The sequence below is a fragment of the Vipera ursinii genome (assembly GCF_947247035.1).
Source record: "Vipera ursinii genome assembly, chromosome: 1".
In the NCBI taxonomy this organism is placed as follows: Eukaryota; Metazoa; Chordata; class Lepidosauria; order Squamata; family Viperidae; genus Vipera; species Vipera ursinii.
The window spans coordinates 350,361,061-350,385,098 of NC_139512.1; the positions used below are offsets into that span (position 1 = coordinate 350,361,061).

Consider the following 24,038-nt stretch of genomic DNA (forward strand, 5'->3'; position numbering starts at 1 on the left):
TACTTGCATTTTTACGTGCTTTCGAACTGCTAGGTTGGCAGAAGCTGGGACGAGTAACAGGCGCTCACTCTGTTATGTGGCACTCGGGATTCGACCCGCCAAACTGCCGACCTTCTAATTGACAACTCAGCGTCCTAACCCACTGAGCCACCGCATCCGTCTTAGTTCTCTATAAAAAGCTGTAATGCTAGAAAGGGAAAGAAATAGGATACAATCAGAATCAAGGTGGACAAATTCAATTACAGCAGCAATAAGGGCACCATCAGGTTGGATTTTGGGATATAATATAATGCTAGATAAATGGGAGAATGTGTGGACAAAGGGACTAAAATTTACATTGAATTATAGTCTCAAAAAAACTTTTATAAAATGATGTATCATTGGTACTTGACCCGATAGACTAGCAAAAATAAGTGCTGGAAACGTAGTCAAAATCCAGGTTCATTTTATCATATGTGGTGGTCTTGCAAATATGTGAAAAACGTACTGAATAAGCATAACAATGATAACGCCAAAATATTTAAGATACAAATACTAGTGAAACCTATAAGCTTTTTTTTAGGTATGATGGACAGGTCAATTGAAAAACAATTTGGGCGTGCTGTTCCTTCACATGGTGACGGCTGCGAGGATTGTACTCAACAAACACTGGAAAGAAAAAGGAATGCCGACAATTGAAGAATGGATTTTGAAATTGACTGAATTAGCACAGATGGCAAAACTAACCGCTTTGATTAGACAGCTATATAAGAGACTGGAAACCGTTTGTGGACTTTCTACGTTCCAAGTATAATAACAGATGGTTAACAGAAGGATCTGAAGATTAGTGTAATGTTTAGCTCAACCAGTTGACTGCTTTTTCTTCTTTTTTTCTTATGTTTGAGGAGAATTTATTGCTTTTTTGTGTGATTACTGTAGGGTTGAATGTATATTTTTGTTTTGTTACATTATGTTTGTTTGTTTTACTGTTTTGTATTTTATTCTCTATGATGTGTGTGTGTGTGTGTATAAGGGAAGGAAGGAAGGAAGGAAGGAAGGAAGGAAGGAAGGAAGGAAGGAAGGAAGGAAGGAAGGAAGGAAGGACCAGATTAGGGACAAATTACCCTGAAAATGGTCTGCCTATGTGGTCACAAACTGATGGCACATAATCAATCAACACGGACTAGATGGCATATCATCAATCAATTTAAGTTTAACTTAGGAAGTTAAAGAAAGTATAAATGTCAGAAAGATTTGACAAAGGACATGCAGTCTGAACCTATGATCTGTGAAAGGAACAGATTCAATATACTCGCAAAAGAGAACTTGAAGACTTATGGCAGGAGGTAAGAGGCATTGTGATAGGAAAGCAGGAAAAGATATTAAAATTTCAAAGAAAAGTTCCAAGAGGCAGTCAGAATAAGATGTTATGCTAATTAGCAAAAAACAGAATGAAAGCCTCTGGTCAATGTTTCTCAGACTCAGCAACTTTAAGATGTGTGGACTTCAACTCCCAGAATTTTCCAGTCTGCACATTTTTAGAAGTGTGGATTTCAATTCTCAGAATTCCCCAGCCAGCATGCTTTAAGAAGTGTGGACCAACTCCCAGAATCCTCCAGTCTGCCCATTTTAAAGAAGTGTGGACTTCACTCCCAGAATTTCCCAGCCAGCATGATGTAAGACAGGGGTCTTCAAACCTGGCCCTTTTATGACTTGTGGACTTCAACTCCCAGAATTCCCCAGCCAGCGTGCCTGACTGACGAATTCTGGGAATTGAAGTCCACAAGTCATAAAAGGACCACGTTTGAAGGCCCCTGCTGTAAGATGTGTGAATTTCAATTCCCAGAATTCCCCAGCCAGCCTGAAAACAAACTTTCAATATCAAGTAAGAAAGGACAAGGATATATCAATCAAGAATGGCATCAAATAAAACCAAATTATTGAAAAGGCCACCTGAGAAATGTTTTCAAGAATACCAGAGAAATCACAGGAAAAAAATTACAACCAAAGTAGTATGATCACGGATGAGAAGAAAGGAAAAAAATAAAGGAAGAAGTAAAAGCTATTCTGACATCCTTTACAATGAGGTGGCAGAACAACAGAAACATTTGCAGGAAAAGAATATATTCAGGAACTGAATTGAACTGAAGACATTCTTTTTCTGCAAACTGAACTCCATTACAAAGTGAGGGGTGAGAGGGAATAAAAATACCAGCTGCCAAACCGAAAATCCCTGGATGAAAGATCCACTAAGCTGTTGAAAGCTACAGAAGCAGAGGCAATTTATGTGCTGAGAGTTCTGGGTCCATGTTCTCAAGATTAAGAGCTGCTGTCCAGACAGGGAATATTTATTTCAAGCAGGATCCTCCTAGTAGGCAACCTTGGCTCTTTTATGACTCGTAAACTTCAACTCCCAGAATTCCTGAGCCAGCATGGCTCAGCATGGAAACCTCTCCCTTTCTCCTCAGCATGGCTGGCTCAGGAATTCTGGGAGTTGAAGTCCATGAGTTATAAAAGAGCCAAGGTTGCCTACCCCTGTAGGAAGAGATGCTGGCTTTAGCACAGAACCAAAGCAGAGATCTCTCTTTATATAGGACCCAGATTGTTGGGGGCAATAAGTTGACTTTGTAATAATGCCGCTTGGGGTGTGTGTGAAAGCCCTAACAAGCAGGCACATACATAGAATGAAGGCTACTGCTAAGCTTGTAAGCCGCCCTGAGTCTTCGGAGAAGGGCGGGATATAAATGTAATAAAAATAAAAATAAAAATAAAATTTGCCAGGTAAAATTTTTTTCCCCCTTTTGGAAACTACAGAAGGGAGACGAGCAAAATGTTGCAATGGTAAGAAGCAACAGAGGTGTAATTCTCCTCCAGCCCGATTGCAGGAAGACGCCTTCGCTAGGTGACACATTGGTGAAGGAATAACTTCTATTTATTTAGATTTTTTTAAGAAATCCCACTGTGATTGTTTTTATATATAACTCAAGGTGATGAACATGCCTAATACAGGTAGTTCTCAACTAACAATCACAACTGAGCCCAACATTTCTGTTGCTAAGTGAGACACTTGTTAAGTGAGTTTTGCCCCATTCTAAGACATTTCTTGCCACAGTTGTTAAGCGAATCACTGAGGTTGTTAAGTTAATAACTCAGTTGTTAAGCGAATCTGGCTTCCCCATTGACTTTGCTTCTCAGAAGGTCGCAAAAGGGGATCACGTGACCCTGGGACATTGCAACCGTCAAAAATGTGAACCAGTTGCCAAGCCTCTGAATTTTGATCACGTGACCATGGGGAGGCTGCAACGGTTGTTAACTGTGAAAAAAATGGTCATAAGTCACTTTAATCAGTGCTGATGTAAATTTGAATGGCCACTAAATGAACTGTTGTAAGTAGAGGACTACCTGTACTCCTTCCTTCTCCTATTTTCCCCACAACAGCAACCCTGTGAGGTGAGGTGAGTTGAGAGAGAATGACTGGCCCAAAGCCACCCAGCCGGCTTCCACACCCAAGGCAGGACTAGAACTCAAGAGTATCCTGGTTTGTATCCTTCTGGCTTAACCAGTAGACCATATCTCTCTTTTTCAGGCAATGGCAAACCACTTCTAAAATCCTACCAAGAACTACAGGGACTTATCCATGCAGTCACCAGGACTCAACACTGACTCAAAATCACACAGTTTACACAGGCTATGACCGTCCTATCTCCCTCATGTGTCCCTCAAGAACACACCAGGAGGTGGTGGCATTCCCATGGAAGATAAATGGTAGCCCAAGGACGACCAAACTAGGAAAGAGTTGGGATGTACAAACTGGGGGAGGAGAGTTAAGACTTCCAATCTTTCATCCTAGTACCACAACTGTGTAGTAATCAACCATTATGGAACAGGACAGGCAAACTAGACTAAAAAAATGTTTGTGCACATGCATCAGTTTAACGCAATGATGGTGGTCCTGGACTAGAAACCAAGACTGTGTGTTCTATCCTCACTTTAGGGGCAAAAGCCACTGGGTGTCTTGGACCAATCACCAGGAGATTATGAGTTCCAGTCCTGCTTTAGGCATGAAAATTTGCTGGGTGACTTTGGGCCAATTGCCAGCAGATGGTGAGTTCTAGTTCCGCCATAAGCATGATAGGCTGCTGGGTGACCTTGGGCCAGTCCCTCTTTCTCGGCCCAGCCCAACCCAGTCCATAGGACTGTTGTGGGGAAAGAGGAGGCAGAAGCATTTTGTCCTTTGCCTTGAGTTGTACAAAATAAAGACAGAACATAAATTCAATTGTACAAAAAAAAATATTTATAAATAGAGATGAGAGAGGATGTGTAAATCCCTGAACAATTTCACTGAAAGGTAAATTAAGATCTTTTTTTTATTGAAAAGTTTTAAAATACATTTTATCTTTAACAATCCCCCCCTCCCCCCTACCTATCCCTCCCTTCCCCTCCCCCCCTTTCCCCCCTCCCCCCCACTTCCCAGAGCTAAGTACAGGGTATAAAAACAAAGAACAATCATAAACATCCATATGCTACCAACAATAAATTCTTAAATCTATCACTCTCTAGCTCATATAAGATAACTACAAACAATACTAATTACATATAAAGAAAAAAAAGAAATAGAAAGGAAGACTTATTCAAATGCTAAATGAAACTTTTTAGTCCCATATTTGTTCTGGATATATTCAATCCATTTTCTCCACTCCATAATATAACGTTCTTGCGAATGATCTTTCAAATAAGCCGAGATCTTTGCCATCTCTGCCAGGTCAGAAACCTTTAAAGTCCATTCTTCTATAGTCGGCAATTCCTCCTTCTTCCAATATTGACCTATTAAAAGTCTTTCTGCTGTAATTAAATTCAACATCAACTTAGTGTCCACAACAGTAGCATCTGTAATTATACCCAACAAAAAGAGTTGCGGACAAAACTTTATCCTTTGCTTGAAAATCTTCTGCATATTCCACCAAATTTTTATCCAAAAAGCCTTGACCTTTTTACAGGTCCACCATATGTGAAAATATGTTGCATCTTCGCCACCACACCTCCAGTATTTTGGCTGATAATTCGGATACATACTTGCAAGCTTTTTAGGATCTAAATGCCATCTATAAAACATTTTATAAAAGTTCTCTCTTAAGTTTTGAGCTTGTGTAAATTTTACGTTCCTCACCCAGATCTTTTCCCACGTGTCCATTGTAATAACTTCTTGGATGTTCTGGGCCCATTTTATCATACAATCTTTAACAAGTTCTGTTTCTGAGTCAATTTCTATCAATGCAAGATATATCCGTTTGATATGTGCTGGACCCTGATTTCTAATTTGCTTTATCAAATTTTCATCAGTCATTGCAAAACCAGTTTTCTGATCTTCTTTCCACCTGGCCCGTAACTGAGTATATTGAAACCAAGTTTGAACAATCTTCTCATCTCGCAAGAGGTTGTACGGCTTCAAACACCAGACATTTCTTTCCAAGCTTAAAATCTCCTTATACGTAGTCACATCATGTTTGAAACCAACATTTATGTTTTCTATTGCGTGTTTTGGAATTGCCCACAATGGCATCTTACAGTCTAACTTATGTCTATACTTCTTCCAAACTCTCAACAATGCCTGTCTTAAAATATGCACTTTAAACACATTATCTACCTTCTTATCATACAACAAATATGCATGCCAGCCAAATAACAAGTCGTGGCCCTCAAGATTTAATAATCTCTCTTGTATCAAATTAATCCAATCACTTATTCCTGCTAACGCAGCAGCTTCATAATATAATTTAAGATTGGGCATTTTGAGACCACCTCTTTCACGAGTATCCTGCATAATCTTAAGTTTAACTCGTGGCCTTTTCCCTGCCCAAACAAATTTATTGATACCCCATTGCCATTAAGGTAAATTAAGATCTTACATAGATACAGAATCAGATGAAGAGAAAAATGTCAAAAGATAAATATTGTCCATATTCTCTATTGCAGTCATTGACCCAAAGGGTCAAATAAATGGGCAGGTTGGGGGAAGGGCAGAGGGATATACATAAGATTGGTGGGGGAACATGGGGAAAAACAGAGAAAGCAACAGAAAGTACTTTAAGAGTTTTCTTCTTGTTTTATTTATTGTACCAAAATCTTTGTGCAGATTTTGTTGCCCAAATTAGGGAGGGAGGGAGGGAGGGAGGGAGGGAGGGAGGGAAGGAAGGAAGGAAGGAAGGAAGGAAGGAAGGAAGGAAGGAAGGAAGGGGTTAATATTAAATATTCAGAAGAAGGGAGTAATATCAGCCACCATCTTTTGTGGATTCACAGTTGATAGTAAAGAAATGGATGTGGCATTATAGACAATGCTATTTTTCTGGGCTCCGAAGTACATAAAGAGACAGCACCTATTGTAGAAATATTTATGTTTTGAAATTTAAATAGTCCAATTATGGAAACTCTCTGAGAGATTTTCAATAAAACTCAACAAGAAACAATTTGAACGTATATGTACTCATTCAAATAAAATACAAAATAGAAACATCATGCAGATTAAGTAGCAGCAAAGGGCCCATTGAAAATCTAAAACATTACCAATTGAAATACAATTAAAATTGACTTAAAAGCAATTAAACACCTGGGAAAAATAGATCTTTGCCTGGCATCAAAATGATGCTGATGTGGGCACCAGACAAGTCTCTTAGGTAGGGTATTCCAGAGATGAAGAACTGTAAAGAAGATTGATCCTTTCTAAAAGTAGAGAAAAGATTAATCCTACAGGGGAATGACAAGCCTAGGCAAGATTATGAAGGACAAGAATCTTTCTAGGACTGCAAGACTCAGAATAATCAATGCAGGGGTTTGTTCACTGGTGAGGGGATAAAGAATAGAGGCTAGAGTGGCCCACAAAATAGGGCTATTCCACCAGTAGAATCTCTATGCCAACTAGAAATGATAGCGGAATAAAACAGGAGCTGTCATTACTGTGAGCCCTTCAGGGTAGACTAGAGTAGGAAAACAGAATTATGAATGCTAATAGAGATAGTAAGATACGCAGATGATACCACTCTAATGATACCACTCTAATGGCAGAAAATGAAGAGGAACTAAAGAGCCTCTTGTTACGAGTGAAGAAGGAGAGTGCAAAAGTTGGGTTGAAACTTAACATTAAGAAAACCAAGATCATGGCATCTGGACCTCTCAGTTCCTGGCAAATAGATGGGGAAGAAATGGAGGTAGTGACAGATTTTATTTTCCTGGGCTCCAAGATCACCACAGATGGGGACTGCAGCCAAGAAATTAAAAGACGCTTGCTCCTGGGGAGGAAAGCCATGGCAAATCTAGACAGCACACTAAAAAGCAGAGACATCGCCCTGCCAACAAAAGTGCGTATAGTCAAGGCCATTGTTTTCCCACTTGCGATGTATGGCTGTGAAAGTTGGACCATAAGAAAGGCTGAGCGCCAAAGAATTGAGGCCTTTGAACTATGGTGCTGGAGAAGACTCCTGCGAGTCCCTTGGACTGCAAGGCGATCAAACCGGTCAGTCCTAGAGGAGATCAACCCTGACTGCTCTTTAGAAGGCCAGATCCTGAAGCTGAAACTCAGATACTTTGGCCACCTAATGAGAAGGAAGGACTCAATGGAGAAGAGCCTAATGCTGGGAAAGGTTGAGGGCAAGAGAAGAAGGGGACGACGGAGAATGAGGTGGCTGGATGGAGTCACTGAAGCAGTAGCTGTGAGCCTAAATGGACTCCAGAAAATGGTAGAGGACAGGAAGGCCTGGAGGAATGTTGTCCATGGGGTCGCGATGGGTCGGACACAACTTCGCAACTAACAACAACAACAACAGAGATAGTCCTCAACTTACAACCACAATTGAGCCCAAAGGTTCTACTGCTAAGCAAGTCAGTTGTTAAGTGAGTTTTGTCCCATTTTTACGGCCTTTCTTACCACAGTTGTTGAGTGAATCAGTGCAGTTCTTAAGTTAGCAACATGGTTGTTAAGTGAATCTGGCTTCCCCTTTAACTTGACTTATTGGAAGAATACAAAAGATGATCATGTGAATGAACTGATGAGGTTACCTAGTTTGGTAATGAAACTTCTGTAAGAAAACCAAGCTGAGAAAAAAGCATTCAGACCGTTGAAATGTTCTGCTCTGTTCCTACTTTAAAACAATGCCTCCCCTGAAGTGTGTTTGACCACGTTTGTTTCATCCATCCATGTCTAAAGTATAATTCTGGGATCATAGAACTATAAAGTTGGAAGAGAACACTTCTAATCCAGGGTTTCTTAACCTCGGCAACTTAATGAAGTGTGGACTTCAACAAGCAGAATTCCCCAGCCAGCATGCTGAAACCCACACCTCATGAAGTTGCTAAGGTTGAGAAACACCGATTTAAATCACTGTTTGTCAAGCTCAGCCGGCTGGGGAAATCTGGGATTTGAAGTCTCTGTATCTTAAAGGCTTTGCTTGTTTGCATGGACCGGTTTCTGGCATGCCGTGGCTCGGTGCCGGTCCATGGACCGAGGGTTTGGGACCCCTGCTGTAAGGTATGCCTGGTTTTCTAAACAAAACCTACTCCAATATTCAAATTCACGTACTAGACCAGTATTTCCCAAGCTTAGCCATTTTAAGACATGTGGATTTCAACTCTCAGAATGCTGGCTGAGGCATTCTGAGAGTTGAAGCCCACACCTTTAAAATAGTTAAGATTGGGAAACATTGGGTTACAGAATCTGGTACCTCCTGATGTTTTGGATTAAAATCAACAGTTTCTTGCCACTGGCTGCAATGGTTTTTGCCAAAGATCTAAAATCCAAAACACCTGTAAGGCTCCAGGTAATCTAATTATTGGTCTAGGCAGAGTGATGACTCTCCAGATTTTAGGCAGGTATCTACCCCAGCTGCACCTGGAAAAACTGGAATTGAAACAAAGATTAAGGAGAGACATACCTCAGCTGACTAAACTTCCTCTTTTCTCTATTTCTGGTTAATACTATGGATGTATTCACACAACGTGCTTTAATCAGGTCAGTTAAACAGTAGTGTCACGATGTACATTTTAATTCTGGTGAGGATTAGGCTTGCTTTTTGTAACTGGAGGATGGAATTAGTTTTGGGTTAATGCTCTTTATTAAAGCCAGGAAACTGTTTAAATCAGAAATTAGCTCTATATCAGTACAGTGTTTTGTCTTAATAGGTTGGCAGTTTGGCGGGTCAAATGCCGAGTGCCACGTAACAGAGTGAGCGCCTGTTACTCATCCCAGCTTCTGCCAACCTAGCAGTTCGAAAACACGTAAAAATGCAAGTAGAAAAATAGGGACCACTATGGTGGGAAGGTAACAGCGTTCCGTGCGCCTTTGGCGTCTAGTCATGCCGGCCACATGACCACAGAGACGTCCTCGGACAAGTGCTGGCTCTTCAGCTTTGAAACGGAGATGAGCACCGGCCCCTAGAGTCGGAAACGACTAGCACGCATGTGCGGGGGAACCTTTACCTTTTTAATTTAATGTAAGTTGCTGTTATTGCCAGGAATGATCTAGAACAGTATGTCTCAACCTAGGCAGTTTTAAACTGTGTGGACTTCAATTCCCACAATTGCCCAGCAAACATGCATCTGGAGGACCTAGAAAAAGGGCCTTCTCTGTAGTGGCTCCCTCCCTTTGGAACATCATTCTCTCAGAAATAAGATTGATGACACACATACACCCTCGTTGCTTTTCCACAAGACCTTGAAGACATGGTTTTGTCAATGGACCTGGGGACTCCATTCAGAGTTGATCAAGTGGTTTGTTTGATTCTGTTGCCACAACCCCAGATGACGTAGGGTTTAAATTGTGGATTTTTAACTGTGGATTTTTTAATGTTACACACCTTTCAGAGTCACTGTGTAGCATAGAGGTGGGAAACTATGGCCTCCTTATGACCTGTGGACTTCAATTCCCAGAATTCCTGAGCCAGCATGGCTGGCTCAGGAATTCTGGGAGTTGAAGTCCAAGGGTCATAAAGGGGCCATGGTTCCCTACTCCTGGTGTAGAAGTTGGGCAGCTATATAAATTTAATAAACAAGATAGACAATCCCAAGGTAGACAGTGGCACACCACTTCTGTATTATTGCCAAGGTGGCAATGTAAGCAGGTTCACAGAGCTGAACTCAAGGGAGACTTTACTTTTTACTAATATAATAAATGTTGCCTTTCTTTTAATGTTAGATGTCACAGCCTAACCACCGTGCAGTATGTTATTATGCTGCAATTACAGTAATTATCCAACCTGTTGATGACTCTCTTTTCCTGTAAGTGCTCTAAAAGGAGCACCAGCCCTTTATCTGACACGCCAACCCTCTTACCAAGAACGAGATCTGGTTACAAAGACTGGCTCTTTTCGGACCTGAATGTGTCAACTGGTTCACCATCTTGGATGGAGTTCAGGTTGGCTGGGCTGGGGCCAAAGAAACCTGAGAACTTGTAAACAAAGTCTGTTTACAAAGTCTGACTGCTCTTTAGAAGGCCAGATCCTGAAGTTGAAACTCAGATACTTTGGCCACCTAATGAGAAGGAAGGACTCACTGGAGAAGAGCCTAATGCTGGGAAAGGTTGAGGTCAAGAGAAGAAGGGGACGACAGAGAATGAGGTGGCTGGATGGAGTCACTAAAGCAGTAGGCGTGAACCTAAATGGACTCCAGAAGATGGTAGAGGACAGGAAGGCCTGGAGGAACATTGTCCATAGGGTCGCGATGGGTCGGACATGACTTCGCAACTAACAACAACAAACCGGAAAATAAGCCCTAGCATGATTTTTCAGGACACTCTTAATATAATCCTCACCCCAAATAAGCCCCAGTTAAGATCATCAGCCAGACGGACGCATTTAGTAGCGTATTTTTCCCAAAATAAGCCCTAATGCGTCTTTTGGAGCAAAAATGATATAGGGTTTCCTGCCTGAGCAGGGGGTTGGACTAGATGACCTGCAAAGCCCCTTCCAACATCATCATCATCATCATCATTAGACCCGGTCTTATTTTTGGAGAAACACGCTAATCCTTGACTTACAATCATTTGTTCAGAGTTACAACAGTACTGAAAAAAATGACTTATGACATAGGTTTTTCACACTTACGACCGTTGCAGTATCCCCATGGTCACGTGATCAAAATTCAGGCACTTGGCAACTGGCATGTATTTATGACGGTTGCAGTGTCCCAAGGTCACGTGATCCCCTTTTGCGACCTTCTGACAGGCAAAGCCAATGGGGAAGCCAGCCTCACATAACAACTTTGCTACAAACTTAACAAGTGTGGCAAGAAAAGTTGTAAAATGGGGCAAAACTCACTTAACAACGGCCTCGCTTAGCAACAGAAATTTTGCACTCCGTGGTGGTCGTAAGTCGAGGACTACCCATTATGTTAAAATTGCCAAGTTGGAGAAACATTGAGCTAAAGCTCCAGACCCAGCAGGAAATTTTACTGTATCCTAATCTGGAAACGTCTGGGGATAGAGACAGCCAGATGATAGAGAACGCAAAACATGTTGCATTGTTTTAGGAAGCAGATATCTGTAACCTGCAATTCATCTGGACACAACAGGAAACCAAGCTACATCCCAGAGGAAATTCACACCTGGCTATCACACTCAATCTGTATTTTCGCTCCAGGCACTGGCATTCCTGGGCCAGATGCTTCACAGTTACAAATCAGTCATGTAGATGACGACTCAAAAGCATATCAGCAAGTACAGGTAGTCCTTGATGTACAACCAATCTGTTTAGTGACCACTCAAAGTTACAACGGCACTCAAAAAAGTGACTTATGACATTTTTCACATTAATGACCACTGCAGGATCCTCGTGTCATGTGGCATGTATTTATGACCCATTGCAACTGTCCCTAGGTCAGGGGTAGGCAACCTTGGCTCTTTTATGACTCGTGGACTTCAACTCCCAGAATTCCTGAGCCAGCAGGAATTCTGGGAGTTGAAGTCCACGAGTCATAAAAGAGCCAAGGTTGCCTACCCCTGACCTAGGTCAGGTGATCCCCTTTTGTGACCTTCTGACAAGCAAAGTCAATGGGGAAGCCAAATTCACTTGACAACCATGTTACTAACAACTTCAGTGATTCACTTAACAAATGTAGAAACAAAGGTCGTAAAATGGGGCAAATTTAACTTAACAACTGTCTTGCTTAGTTCAATTGGGCTCAACTGTGGTTAAAAGTTGAAAACTACCTATACCACAGGTCTGCAACCCGTGGCTCCGGAGTCGCATGCGGCTCTTTCAGCCATCTCCTGCGGCTCCCAGTCCTCTGCCATGTGCAGTCCCCCCCAAAAAAAAGTGGGACTAAAAAAGTTCAACCAATCAATTCAAATATGCAGGGTAGGTGCATATCTCGCTTTGGCTCCACTCTTCAGTCAAACCCTGTTCTGCGCATGTGCGCATGTACGCGCACACATTTTTTGCGGCTCCCAGTTTTTCCTTTTGTGAGGGAACCGGTTCCGAGTGGCTCTTTCACTGTTTCAGGTTGCTGACCCCTGACCTATACCAAGGGTCCTCAAACTTGGCCCTTTTTATGACTTGTGGATTTCAACTCCCAGAATTCCTCAGCCAGGCACACTGGCTGAGGAATTCTGGGAGTTGAAGTCTACAAATCATAAAAGGGCCAAGTCTGAAGACCCCTGACCTATACTTATGGGGTTGCAATTCCAAAGAACAGGACAGAATTTCAGTTTAGAATTCATAAATGAGTTAGCATTATGAACTAGGGCTACATGGCTTGCAAAAAACCTAAATCCCATTATTAAAAAATAAAAAATAAAATGGGTGCACCTGTTTAATTACTGTCCTACAAGACCATAGTTGTTTGGAGAGGTTTTATAAATGGCAGCATACTCCCTTAAACATGCAGAAGCTTGGCAATATAATTTAGGATTTTTATAAAAAACATATTCCTAGAATAAAACATGAAAACTCAATGAGATTCTCCTCCCTCTCATATTAATCATTTATCTATACATTTGTTTCCTGCTGTCTATCCTTAAAATTGACTTAAGATGTACACCACAAAAACAGCTATGCACAATCAGCTATAAAAAAGAAAGAAAAATAGCTGACATCAAAGGTAAGGTATATTATAAGGTTATGTTATTATTCAAAGAACTAGTCTACTTTTTATTCTTGGCTAAAGTCATGCCAAGTTAATTAACAGATTAAGCATAGACTTAGGGTTGCATCTTCAGTAATTAGATTTTTATTTAATTAATTGAAGTGAGGCATCCTTCAGGAGTAAAAAAAAAATCAATATAGTTTCTAACCACACCACTGAAGTCCATTCTCTCTTTTTTTACATACCTTGCATGTGTAAAGCTCAGAATTAAATTCCTATTTCTCACTGAATTCATTTTTCCTGAAATAGTATCTTTATTCCAATTTATATTGCAGTTTCTGGAGGGGAATTAAGGATCTGTCGATCTATAATAATGACATTATCTCTACCAAGATGTTACAAAGAAGAGGAAAACATATCGAATGTGCTGGAATATGTAAGAGTGTGTGGGTGTGTTTGTGTATTATATCACATGACTTGCTTCTTTTCTAAGTTTCACCAAAACAAGCAGAAGGGCTACTGTAAGACAAAGAATGGATAAAGAAAACAATTGATCACTCAGGATTATGATTAACTTAATTATAGTTTAGTCTATTAACCTAGTTTTCAGCTTTGCCTGACACACTAAACTAGCCATGCTGTTTAATCGCCCCTAAAATCTGTTTGCCACTAAAATCTATGGTTGTGCAAAAAGAGCCAATGTTTGAGGAACTCATGTGGTCTTTGGCATAAGATTATCAAATCATAGCAAGGATCATTCACGTTTATGGCAGGGGTCTTCAAACATGGCCCTTTTATGACTTGTGGTCTTCAACTCCCAGAATTCCTCAGCCAGGTATGCTTATGGCCTATTCTCCAAAGCACCTGAAGGCAGGACAAGAAGCCATGAATGGAAACTAATCAAGGAGAGAAGCAACCTGGAATTAAGTAGAAATTTCCTGACAGTGAGAACAATTAATCAGTTGTGGGTGCTCCAACACTGGAGTTTTTAAAGAAGAGACTGGATAATAAGAGCCTTGGTGGAGCAGTGGGCTAATGCCTCCTTAAGTAACACCAGCTGCCTGCAATTAGTGCAGGTTCGCATCCCACCAGGCTCAAGGTTGACTCAGCCTTCCATCCTTCCGAGGTAGGTAAAATGAGGACCCAGATTGTTGGGGGCAATTAAGCTGACTGTGTAATAATGCCGCTTGGGGTGTGTGTGAAAGCCCTAATAAGCAGGCAACATAGAATGAAGGCTACTGCTAAGCTTGTAAGCCGCCCTGAGTCTTCGGAGAAGGGCGGGATATAAATGGAATTAAAATTAAAAAAAATAAAATAAATAATTATTTGTCTGAAATGGTACAGGTAGTCCTCAACTTACAACAGTTCATTTAGTGACCATTCAAAGTTACAACGACACTGAAAAAAGTGACTTATGACTGTTTTTCCCACTTAACAATTCTTGTAGCATCCCCGTAGTCATGTGATCAAAATTTGGAAGCTTGGCAACTAGTTCATATTTATGACGGTTGCAGTGTCACGTGATCCCCTTTTGCGATCTTCTGAGAAGCAAAGTGAATGGGGAAGCCAGATTCACTTAGCCAGGTTACTAACTTATCAACTGCAGTGATTCACTTAACAACTGAGGCAAGAAAGGTTGTAAAATGGGGCAAAATTCATGTAACAAATGTCTCTCTTAACAACAGAAACCTTGGGCTCAATTGTGGTCGTACGTCGAGGACTCCCTCTATAGGGTTTTCTGCCTGATTAGTGGGTTGGACTATGAGACCTCCAAGATCCCTTCCAATCCTGTTATTCTGTTTAATCCACCAAGCTGATTTTCACACCTGAAAAGTCGTTTCAACTCCAACATGACTGCAGAATATGGTCTAAAAGGTCAAGATGGAAGCTATGGCATTATGATAGAAGCTCCGCCCATTTCTATGGGGGTCACGATCACATCACCACAGCTGCCCCCGTGACTTTTCTTTAATGTTGCCGAAACCCTGATTCCTACAAGCATGTCACTGACAGATCCTGCCCCCAAAGTTTGCAAACTCCTAGTCAGCTAACCGAAGCAACCAATGACAAATGAAACAAAAGGGAGATTATTTTCAGAAATAAGATGTCACGTTACTAGAATGAATCTGGGTCAGTTCACCAGGACCAGAGATTTACTCTTCCAAGCTTTCAAACTCTGCTGGAGCCCATCTTCAGAGAACTTCTCTCTACTGGAGTGTGTGGGCTATGTTATGATTCAGGGTCAGCCTGTGGGTTCGGCAGTTGGGTCGGACGACTCAGAGGAGGAGGAGGGGGGTGTTGAAGAGCTTGCTGAGGGGGTTGGACAGCTTGATGAGAGCCCTCAGCCAGGCCCCTCTCACCTGGTCACGACGCAGACCCAGCTGTGTGAGCCTGACAACGTGGATGAAGATGACCCACAGCTGGCCCTGTTCAAGGACGCCCGACGCAGGAGGCAGTCAATCAGGAGTAAACAGAGGAAGTCAATGGGGCTCCTCGGAAGGAGGCAGAGAGAAGCCACGCCCTGAACTGTATTTAAGGGGGAATGCGTGGGAGGGCTGGTTTGCTGAAGGCAACCGCTTGAAAAGCTCCTGTTTCTTGGTTCGTGTCTTGTTCTATTTGTTTTTGTAGCAATAAATTTGGCAGGCGTAATTCCAGCCTCTTGCCTTCTTGTAAAAGGGGTTGTCCCTGCCTTTTCTGCAGGGCCGGTAGCAGGCTGGTACAGAACAGGCTATTCAAGTTACTCCTTGGAAAGATTAGCCATCCTGCCATGGACACCTAAGTGAACTGCAACTCCGATGCAATATTCCAGCTGAAAGAAACGTTTTTGAGCAGTAAAAAAAGGTAAGCTTTCAAATATTTTCCAGTATAGCTACAAAATTAGCCGATCCGACTAGCCCTGTTACACCCACAAACATCTCTGGAATCTAAATAGCTTCCATCCAGCAAAATTTCAACTGGAGGATGTACCCCTTCATTTAATAGTGCAGAGCTAATGAAATTTTAGAGCAGGGGTCTTCAAACTTGGCCCTTTTACAACTTGTGGACTTCAACTCCCAGAATTCCTCAGTCAGGCATGCTGGTTGAGGAATTCTGGGAGTTGAAGTCCACAAGTCATAAGAAGGCCAAGTCTGAAGACCCCTGTTTTAGAGAGAGGCTAATTCCTTTTTTTGGAGGGGAGGGAATCTGATTTAACCCACTTCAGCCAATTTGAGTGAGCTACAGTGGACAAGAGTTTCAGACAGTGCATTTCCAAAATGAAACTAGATACCACTTGTAACTTAGATCTGTGTTTGTTCCATATTATTATTTTTTAGAATTCAACCGTTCCAGATCACAACAGCAACCTTAGGCAAGATCCTAAGAGAGAAGAATATCTGAAGAACAACAAAGATTGGAGTGGTGTAAACTGACTTTCCGGTGATAGCTGGACATTGAGAAAGTGGGAGAAAAAAGAACATCAATGCTTATGAGTTTTATGGGTGCCATGGACTGCAAGAAGCTTTCTAGATAAGTTCAGGACCAAATACCGATAGTCCTCAACTTATGACCACTATGAAGTTTCACTGCTGAGCAAGGGACTTAAGTGAGTCATGCCTGATTTTACGACCTTTTTTTACTATGGCAGTTAAATGAGTCACTGCAATTGTTAAGGAAATCACACTCTCGTTAAGCAAATCCAGCTTTCCCCATTGACTTTGCTTGGTGCAGTGGTTAGAATGCAGCATGGCAGGCTGACTCTGCCCACTGCCAGGAGTTCGATCCTGACGGGCTCAAGGTTGTTTCGGCTTTCCCATCCTTCCGAGATTGGTAAAATGAGGACCCAGATTATTGGGGGCGAGAGGATAATGTTGTAACCTTCTCCGAGAGGGCTGTAAAGCAGCGGTCCCCAACTTTTTTGGCTTTGTGGACCAGTGGCGGGGGAGAGAGGGGGTGGTTCTGTGTCACATAAGTGGCAGGCACACACACTTGCAGCTCCATTTGTGTGAGTGGGAGGGCGCTTGTGCTCACGGGTGCAGCTCCATTTGCACACCCACTTGGACAAATGGAGCTGCATGCGCGAGCGCCTGCCCCTTGTACAAGTGAAACTGCATGCATGAGCACGCTTGCCCACCGCTTGCATGGCCCAGGCCGTGGCCTGGGGGTTGCGGACCCCTGCTGTAAAGCACTGTAGAGCAGTATATAAGTGCTACTGCTATTGTTGGAAGCTGGCTGGGAAGATCACATGACTCCAGGATGCTGCAACCATTATAAATACATGCTGGTTGCCAAGAGCTGAATTTTGATCATACGACAGTAGGGATGTTGCAATGGTCATAAGTGGGAGGATCCATTGTACACCACTTTTTTCGGTGCTGTTGGAACTTCGAACAGTAGCTAAAAGGATGATTGGAAGTCAAGGACTACCCATAAAGGCATTGAGGCAATGATCAGCAGCAGACGCTCACATATTTTGGGCACGTGCTACAAGAGGATTCTGAACTTGAAAAAACAACTGGGATTGACGATGTTGAAGGATTTGGAAGGGAAGACAAACAGATCGGGTAGGCGGATGGGATTGAGAAGATCCCTGGAAGATCCTGCAAGAGCTGCTTCGTATTACTAGTCCTGGGTGGGGATCCAGTCTGAAGGAGAAACGTCGACCTGGAGCATGTATGGACAGGCATATCACACCTGTCGGCCTTCTCCGAACCCACGTTTTCCTGCAGGAGCTCACAAACAGATGAGCTTCGTTAACAACATATGCTACACGGACACCCACAAACACTGAATCACCTTTGAATCTGGATCTCAGCACAGGGCTACAAAAGGTTGTATTGACCTCCTCAGACATGGCGGTGGCAGATCATTGCCAAGAAACAAAACCCAGCTTGCCAGCACTTAATTGACAAATCGGGAGAACTCAACCCCATTAGCTTTCCAGAAAGCCTTGAAGACTTGGCTCCTTTTTCCTGGCACACGGGCTGAGATGTTGGCAGAATCTCACCTGTATGGTTGGATGAGATTCTGCTTTTCAGAGCCCTCAGCTTTTGTTGCACAGGTAGTTTTCAACTTATAACCATTTACTACAGCATTTAAAAAAAAGTGATTTATGATCGGTCCGCCTCACACTTACAATCACTGCAGCGTTCCTGTGGTCACATGAACAAAATTAGGGCGTTTGCATGTATTTACCATAGTTATGGTGTTCTGGTGTCACGTGATCGCCACATGATGACCCCAGCTGGCTTCTGACAAGTCAAATCAATGGGGGAAGGCCAAATTGCTTAATGACCATGCCAGCCACTTGGCAAGGGTGGCAAGAAAGGTCATAAAATCGGCTGCGACTCCATTAACAGCTACCTCACTTAGCAACAGATATTCCGATCTCACTTGTCGTACGTTGAGGACTACCTGTAATGTTCTATTATTTCACGTTTAGGTTTTGTCCTGTGAGCGGTCACAAGATCAGAATGGGCAGCTATTTGAATTCTATAAATAAAAAACAAACAAATGTTGCCACCTGATTAACAAGTACTTGAACTGTTATTTACTGCCCTCAGTTGAGCCTTCGGTGATCTAGGAACAATCCCACAGGCCTACTTTGCAAGGGTGTTGTATGGACTAGGTAACGATGATGATGCGGCACGGAGCAAGAAAAGGACTTATAGTTGCTGCTGAATTTTTCCCACATCCTCCTGAACGACAGGTAGTCCTCAACTTACAACACTTCATTTAGTGACCGTTCGAAGTTACAATGGCCCTGAAAAAAGCGCCTTACCACAGGTTATTTTACACTTACGGCCATCGCAGCATCCCCACGGTCACCTGATCAAAATTCAGACACCGGGCAATTGAATCATATTTACAACATGTGACTCCCTTTTGCGACCTTCTGACAAGCAAAGCCAAGGGGGGGGGGAAGCCTGATCCGCTTCACAACCAGGTTTGTAACTGATTCACTTAGGAACAGTGGCAAAGTAAGAGTGAAAAGTGCAAAACTTGGGTTGAAACTAAACATTAAGAAAACCAAGATCATGGCATCTGGCCCTCTCAATTCCTGGCAAATAGATGGGGAAGAAATGGAGGTAGTGACAGATTTTATTTTCCTGGGCTCCAAGATCACTGCAGATGGGGACTGTAGCCAAGAAATTAAAAGACGCTTGCTCCTGGGGAGGAAAGCCATGGCAAATCTAGACAGCACACTAAAAAGCAGAGACATCACCCTGTCAACAAAAGTGCGTATAGTCAAGGCTATGGTCTTCCCAGTTGCAATGTATGGCAGTGAAAGTTGGACCATAAAAAAGGCTGAGCGCCAAAGAATTGAGGCCTTTGAACTCTGGTGCTGGAGAAGACTCCTGCGAGTCCCTTGGACTGCAAGGTGATCAAACTGGTCAGTCCTAGAGAAGATCAACCCTGACTGCTCTTTAGAAGGCCAGATCCTGAAGCTGAAACTCAAATACTTTGGCCACCTAATGAGAAGGAAGGACTCACTGGAGAAGAGCCTAATGCTGGGAAAGGTTGAGGGCAAGAGAAGAAGGGGACGACAGAGAACGAGGTGGCTGGATGGAGTCACTGAAGCAGTAGGCGTGAGTTTAAATGGACTCCAGAAGATGGTAGAGGACAGGAAGGCCTGGAGGAACATTGTCCATAGGGTCGCGATGGGTCGGAAACGACTTCGCAACTAACAACAACAAAGGGTGAAAAATGGGGCGAAATTCAGTTAATTGCCGTCCTGAGTCAAGGACTGCCTGTAACGAAGGGAAGCCCTGTCCCCTTCCCATAGGCCAGGGGTCTTCAAACTTGGCCCTTTTATGACTTGTGGACTTCAACTCCCAGAAGTCCACAGGTCATAAAGGGGCCAAGTTTGAAGACCCCTGCCATAGGCCCTTTCCAGAGCCAGGAGCCCGAACCGGAGAAGCCCGCCCTCCCGCGAAACCCCCGGAACGCCAGCCTGTCTCCCCGGCTGCCCGTTCCGAGCCTCCACCCACTCACCCTTCCACCCACTCGCTCAGCCACTGCCTTGCCTGCAGGCCTCGCTTGCTTCCTGGCTCTGCTTGAGCAGGGGAGTCGGGGGGTCAGACTAGAAGACCTCCAAGGTCCCTCTCAAGTCTGCTACTCTCTTAATTCAGGGGGGGTCTTCAAACTCGGCCCTTTTATGACTTGTGGACTTTTAACTCCCAGAATTCTCCTCAGCCAGCGTGTGGCTGGCTGAGGAATTCTGGGAGTTGAAGTCCACAAGTCATAAAAAGGGCCAAGTTTGAAGACCCCCCTGCTCTTAATTCTTCTGCTCCCAGCAAAGCCCCCCCCCCGCACGCCCGCGTCAGGTGCGCTCGCCCCCCCCCCCCCCGCACGCCCGCGTCAGGTGCGCTCGCCGGCTTCCTCCTGTAGCGTTTCCCAACCTTAGGAACTTGAAGAGGCGTGGACTTCAACTCCCAGAATTCCCCAGCCAGCTATGCTGGCTGGGGAATTCTGGGAGTTGAAGTCCACGCCTCTTCAAGTTCCTAAGGTTGGAGAACGCTGGCTTAGCCTTCCCGCGGACGCCTCTACCGGCGGGCGGCGCTCCCTCGGTCCGGGTGGGGAAAGCGGTCCCAGCCCCCCCCCCCGCCGCCCGGCCCTTCCAAAGCGCGAGGAGCGGAGAGGGCCAGCGGCTGCTCCGGCCGAGCCTCGGCCAAGGGGTGGCTGGCTCCGGAAGGCCGCTGCGGAGCCTCCGCCTGAGCTCGGCGGGGCTCAGCAGAGGCGACCCAGGGGGCGGCGCGCCGCCATCGGCGGAGGCTGAGCCCGCTCCAGTCCGTCCGGTGCCGGGGAGGCCCGCTCGGCCAGGCGGCCGGCGGGAACGGGAGGACGGCGCTCGGGGGTGCCCGGCTGGAGGAAGCCTCCGCCTCCGCGCCAAATAGCCACCTACCTTAGTTTGCTCAAGTTGGCCCCTTCCTCCTGCTCCGTCCTCCGTCCGAAAGGCTTCCCGCCAGGGCCGGGAGTGGCGATCCGCTCTCCTTAAGGACGGGATGAAGGCGGCGGCGGCGGCGGCGCGCTCGGCTGCTCGAGCCCCGTTGCAATCACACCGGAGCGGAACGTCGTAAGGCCGGGCTGGCTGGGTCTCTCCCCCACCCCCCTCGCCTTTCCCCTCCCTTCTCTTCTCCCAGCCTAGCGGCCGATGGCTTGAAATGCAGCTCCAGCACACCCCACCCCACCCCACCCCACGGGAAGGCTGCCTTGGCCTCAAGTGACACGGATTTAGGGAGGAAGGGACGGAGGCGTTGGGTGGGGTGGTAGTGATTAGAGGCGGCCGAGACGATCGGGCGGGGGAAGGGGCGTGGGGGCTCGGGCAGAGGGCACAGGCCTTGGGCTGGACTCGGTCAGCTCATCCTTGGTGAGCCTTGGTGGAGCAGTGGGCTGATGCCTCCTTAAGTAACACCAGCTGCCTGCAATTAGTGAAGGTTCGAGTCCCACCAGGCTCAAGGTTGACTCAGCCTTCCATCCTTCCGAGGTAGGTAAAATGAGGACCCAGATTGTTGGGGGCAATTAAGCTGACTTTGTAATAATACCGCTTGGGGTGTGTGTGAAAGCCCTAACAAGCAGGCATATACATAGAATGAAGGCTACTGCTAAGCTTGTAAGCTGCCCTGAGTCTTCGGAGAAGGACGGGATATAAATGGAATTAAAATAAATAAATAAATAAAAAAAATCCTAGGGGACGTAGGGGTCTTCTAGACCCACCTCTTTCCCAGTGCAGGAGCCATCAGAACGTGTCCAACTTTGGACTTTTTAAGACTTATGGACTTCAAATCCCAGAATTCCCCAGCCAGAGTGGCTGGCTGGAGAATTCTGGGAGTTGAAGTCCACAAACCTTAACAAGTCGCCAAGATCTGACACCTCCGCACTAGACTAGAGCATCTCTGACAGATAAGCTAGCTTCTCTGCAAAGACCTCTAGCATCCTGGGTCAGGTCACAACCTGAAAGCCGACATCTTCCAGGTCATATGAAGTTTCTTGGGTGAGCTGCGTTTATTTGAAAAGATGATTTGGCTCACTGAGGACAAAGTCATTTTGCAGAGCTAGGGGAGCAGCATACAAATTTCATAAATGAAAATCTGAAGAAACAAGATCAATGATGCTATAGTGCAGACATGTCAAACACAAGGCCTGGGGGCCGGATCCGGCCCGCGAAGTGGTTTCATGTGGCCCGCGAAGCCATCCTGGAAACAGTGAGGGAATGGCCCCCACTGCCTTGGCCCTGGCCCAAAGACCCTCCTTCTGCCAGAGACCCTCAGATCTGTCCCACTCCTGCCCAGGCCCCCATAGGCACCCTTGATGCGAACGATGTAGAGCTGGCCACGCCCACCCAGTAGGCCATACACACTCTAGCCACACCCACCCAGTAGGCCACGCCCACCCTGGCCATACCCACCCGGCCCCCTGAGGGCAACCGCAATGCTGATGCAGCCCTCAATGAAATTGAGTTTGACACCCCTGCTCTAGTGCTAACATTTTCTCCAGAGCAAAAAGTGGCAGTGGAATAAACTGGTACATCCCTCAATTTACCCTCAGATTTCTTTCAGGTAAATTATATTTTGCCTTTATTACTTTATAATTAACTCACAGTCACAAAGATACTTAATACTCCTTCCTCCTCCTATTTTTCCCACAACAACCCTGTGAGGTGGGTTAGGCTGAGAACAACTGGCCCAAGATCTCCCAGCCATTTTTTCATGCCTAAGGTGGGACTAGAACTCGCCATCTCCTGTTGATTGGCCCAAAGTCATTTAGCTGGCTTTCATGCCTATAAAGTGGGGCTAGAACACATTGTCTCCTTGTTTCTAGACCAGCACTTTAACTATGAAATCCCCCTTTTAAAAACTTTTCAAGGTTTTTCTTTTTCATTTCATCAGGATGAGTGGGGGAAGAGGTGTCACTTTTTAAAGGTGTGAAATCTTTTGGATACAGCCCACATAATGGTGCTTCTGTTTCCTACCTCCACCTCCACCCCCATTCCCAGAATTGGCTGGGAACCACTGTCATGTATTTATTTCTTACTTCAGTGCTTAAGCTGTTATTGTGGGCAGTTCATAGAAGATTAAAACAAATATCACCATAATATATGAGTCAAGACAAACTGTAAAGTGCACATTTAAAGAGTCTTTGCAGCATCCTGACCAAAACCTGTAGAAAGAGCCAGATCTTTCTAGCCCTACCCCAAATACAAGCAGAGTGGGGCCATATGTATATAAAGGAGGCAGGATCTTCATAGGGAAGACACTGCAACAGGCAAGACGTATTTTCTGGATCCTATGGGATGTTATTGTTTAATTGTTAGAGCCAGGAAGACATCAAATTTGGTAGCAGGTGCATTACCACCTTCAAGGCAGGAAGCATTACCTGCTCCTTTCCTTACCATACCACCTCCCGAGTATTTCCCCCACATACACAAACACAAAAGTAGCCAGCCATGAAAAGGATCTAGCCCACAGGTGGTAGGTCTCATACCGCCCAAGACATGATCCACCAACTCAAAAGAATCCCAAAATGAAATACAAGAGGTCACCTCCGCTGGCTCAGCCCAAGTAGTATCTAAACCAAAGCAGACACAAGCAACTATTTGCAAGTTGTTAGCTGCGAAGTCGTGTCCGACCCATCGTGCCCTGTCCTCTACCATATTCTGGAGTCCATTTAAGCTCACGCCTCCTGCTTCAGTGACTCCATCCAGCCACCTCATTCTCTGTCGTCCCCTTCTTCTCTTGCCCTCAATCTTTCCCAGCATTAGGCTCTTCTCCAGTGAGTCCTTCCTTCTCATTAGGTGGCCAAAGTATTTGAGTTTTAGCTTCAGGATCTGGCCTTCTAAAGAGCAGTCAGGGTTGATCTCCTCTAGGACTGACCGGTTTGATTGCCTTGCAGTCCAAGGGACTTGCAGGAGTCTTCTCCAGCACCATAGTTCAAAGGCCTCAATTCTTGGGCGCTCAGCTTTTTTTATGGTCCAACTTTCACTGCCATACATTGCAACTGGGAAGACCATAGCCTTG

The 24,038-nt window shown here is 44.6% G+C and overlaps 1 protein-coding gene across 1 annotated transcript in view; it reads right to left on the reverse strand.

Moving 5' to 3' along the window:
• Positions 1–21,107, reverse strand: part of CUEDC1 (CUE domain containing 1) — a 100,726-nt gene extending 79,619 nt beyond the window's left edge. The window contains exon 1 of the mRNA XM_083379838.1: positions 20,927–21,107. The gene's annotated coding sequence lies outside the window, so the exon portion shown is untranslated. The remainder of the gene's footprint in view (positions 1–20,926) is intronic.
• Between the last annotated feature and the right edge of the window lie 2,931 nt (positions 21,108–24,038).